This window comes from Bubalus bubalis, chromosome 3 (genome assembly GCF_019923935.1).
Source record: "Bubalus bubalis isolate 160015118507 breed Murrah chromosome 3, NDDB_SH_1, whole genome shotgun sequence".
NCBI lineage: Eukaryota > Metazoa > Chordata > Mammalia > Artiodactyla > Bovidae > Bubalus > Bubalus bubalis.
The window spans coordinates 32,268,450-32,271,864 of NC_059159.1; the positions used below are offsets into that span (position 1 = coordinate 32,268,450).

The 3,415-nt window shown below is 48.2% G+C and overlaps 1 long non-coding RNA gene across 1 annotated transcript; it reads left to right on the plus strand.

Annotated features, from left to right (window-relative positions):
* Positions 1 to 1,041: 1,041 nt before the first annotated feature.
* On the plus strand, positions 1,042 to 2,818 carry LOC123332639. Its single transcript, XR_006549566.2, has 2 exons — positions 1,042 to 1,831; positions 2,324 to 2,818. It is a non-coding gene; the product is annotated as an uncharacterized LOC123332639 (long non-coding RNA).
* The last annotated feature ends 597 nt before the right edge of the window (positions 2,819 to 3,415 follow it).

Below are 3,415 nucleotides of genomic sequence, written 5' to 3' on the forward strand. Positions count from 1 at the left end.
GAAGAAACACATTTTTTCCACCTGAAGTAGACAAATGGGCAGAAATCTGCTCCAGTTATCTCAGGTTTGAAAGATTGAGACTCAGGCTTTCACAATTAAAAGTTCCCTCATTTTACAGCAAACCAAAGTAAGGGAAAGGAAATGATGCAGAAGAAATTGATGAAGCTTCTTGACCAGCCAGGTAAGCAGGTTTATGGAGCCCACTGTATCTGGTAACAGGATGCTCGCTACACTGTAGCAGTGTGGGGACACTGCTCTTCTCCCCTGCCCACAGAGGATGGAGATGAAGCCTGGTTCTTTGTTACATGTCCCATAAGACAAATACCAGGAGCCAAGCAAACCAATAAATGCCGAATAAATGACTGCGTTTATTTAATTAAGCGCTAAGTAGCATTTAGTGCAGGGAGATGGGGAAGGAGTTTACTGTCTACGCAGCAGCGTATTAAGTGCCCTGACAGATGCCAGTGCCCGGCGCATGGAAGGACACAGGAAAAGCACTTAAGGGATTCTGAGGGTGGAGCTGGCAGCTGGGGAGAGATGGCTCCAGGTGAGGGTGACCCAGGTGGAGCAAAGTCCACCTGTGAAAGAAACAGATGCTAGGACTTGGGAGGAGATAGTGGGCAAAGCCTGGGTGCTGACATGCTTACTTAGGTGCACATTTAAGGGACCTGAACTCATCTTGTAAGCTATGGGGGGCAGGGGAGCTGGGGAGTGGTCCATGACAGACTTCATGCTAACAACCTTATCCCTTCTGTAAGTCTGATTTTCTTGGAAGGAAGAAGTCCTGCTCTATAATTTGAGGGGATTCAGTGCTAACAATTAACACCTTACTGAGGAATTCTCTTGAGGGTCCCAGAAGAATTGAGGGCATCAGAAAAGGGGAGTTTTTGAACCATCTGCTGTGTTGATGGCTCAGCAGTTAAAAAAAATAAAATCCACCTGTCAATGCAGGAGACATGGGTTCGATCCCTGGGTTGGGAAGATCCACTGGAGAAGAAAATGGCAACCCACTCCAGTAATCTTGCGTGGGAAATCCCATGGACAGAGGAGGCTGGCGGGCTGCAGTTCACTAGGTCACAAAGAGTCTACAGGACTTAGCAACTGAACGACAATAACAGAGCTGCGTTGAAGCCTGAAGCAAAGGCTGGCGAAAATCTGCAGGGGTATTTATTTAAGAGAATCTCTCCTACAGAAAGCAAGAGCCTTTCAAGGTCTGATGCTCATGTCAGGAAAGCCAGCCCGTGTTGCATTTGAGTGCAATGTAAGTGTCTCTATGCCCAAATTATAAATCACAGAAGTTGGGAGCCGTTTTCCTCCCACTCACCCATCACTGCCACAGCACCCTAACCCCATGCCACGAGCCCCAAGCCCACCGTTTGGGACATCCAGCTGCCCAACAGGAGTTACAAGTCACCAGTCAGTATATCTAGCTGCATTCAAAGCTAAGGTTTCTTCTTTGTTTTTAATCCTCTGCTAACTGCCCGCAGGAACAGATGTTGTTATTCTCAGCCTGGCATGTTACTGGAGTGACTTAACCGCCTCTCCCGCTGCCAGCTCGTTGTGTTTAGGGTTGGAAGGCACTGCGTTGTTTCCTTTTCTCCTTTTGAGTAAAACAATGTGCCAGAAGCCGTATGGAAATCAGAGGCTGCAAGCCTTTCCAGGCAGTCTTTGTGGGCGCAGAGAAGTCTCTCCTGAGAGCAGGGCTTCCTCTCCTGGGTGTAGCCTGACCCGCCGTGTCTAAATGACAGTGACGCGGGCTCACAACAGCTGGAAGAGACAGTTTCCTGCTCCGCGCCAGCCTGAGGACCAGATCCCAGCCTCTGGATGTCAGGTATCGCTTTCAACTGGCTTCCCTGCTCAGGTGGAGCACCAGGAAGCTCTCTCCCTGGGTCTCTCTCCATACAATCTCTGCCATTTCCCTCGAATCACACAGCCCTCTTCATCCACCTTCTGTACTCCCACTTTTCACAAACACACGGGCAGTGTGTTTTTCTAACCACAGGAGACAACAACCATGCTGGCTCAGTGACAACTGGCCACTAAAAACTCAGCCAACTTTAGGGAACGGGGAGCACTGTAGTGAACTGATGAGTTTTCCATCTCAGGTGGGCCCACCGTGGCTTTGTGGAACTGGTGTGCAGACATGGTTTTACTGTTTTTAGAGAGACACTAACAATCCACGTTTTCAGGAAAACCATACTGGTTTCCCCCTGTTGTTAAATGTTTAAGGAAAGGTCCAGATGAGGTGGTTAGGGGGTAGATTTGGCCTTCTGGCTCCCCCATTGTTTCAGTCACAATCTAGGTACCCATTACCATTTTGCAGATGAGAAAACGGAGGTCTAGAGAAGTGAGTCGACCACCTGGGGCAGAGTCTTGGTTCCCCTTCAAGAGATATGCATAACAGTACCTCTGAGCTCTTCTGCAGAATGAAGCCCCAACTAATGGAAGATGTGAACGGCCAGATGAAGCGCTCTTCATTCCAGAGAGAGGTTTGATAACTTTGAGAACCACAGTTCATCAGGAGATGGCGTGAGGCCAGATCAAAGGCTGCAGGCCCTGCATCCACCCTGATCCTCATCATAACTGCGCCCTTGAACCACTGCTAGAAATCAATCACAAATCCCCCCAGGTGAGGACACACAGCTTTGAGGGGGATGAGCCCACTGTGTCCCCTTTGCCTGGCAAAGCAATACAGCTATTCTCCCCTACTCTACCTAAAACTCTGTCTCCAAGATTCACTTCAGCACCGGTGCACAGAGACCAAGTTTTCGGCATCAAATTCCCAGATGGAAAAATGTGACATACACATAAAATTAAGGAGCCTAGTGGGCTAGAGTCCATGGGGTCGCAAAGAGTCAGACATGACTGAAGTGACTTCACATTTATACAGCCTGGGTCTTTATCCACAATTCTGATCACCAATTCAACTGTCTACATCAAGCAGTTCTTCAACACCAGCTGGGTGTGTTAATTCAACTCAATGCTGACTCGATCTCCTTGGATGGAGATAACTCAGATTCTACAGATGCAAGATTCAGTCCCACAAAACTGCCCCCATGCCCACTTCAGATGCCAACTGCACGTCCAGGCTGTCACCTGTGCTTCTGAGCACCTCTACTCTCTGGAGCGTTGTTTGAACTGCACCTTTGGGCTGAAAATTCTCGAGTTTCAAAATTGCCTAGTGAACAACCAGGAAATCTCCCTCAAGGCTGCTTGCATGACAACTGATGGATAAAATTGGAGAAAGTCAGAATGTATGCTAAACATGAAGATTCAAGTTCCAAAATGCCATATTCCTCAGCTGCTCGAAGACAGAGGCGAGCAGAGAGGCGAATGTCATTCTGTTATGCAACTTTGGCTGAAGCAGCCATTTCATAAACTGTCAACCTTCAGAAGATAAGAGAGTTACGAGCAA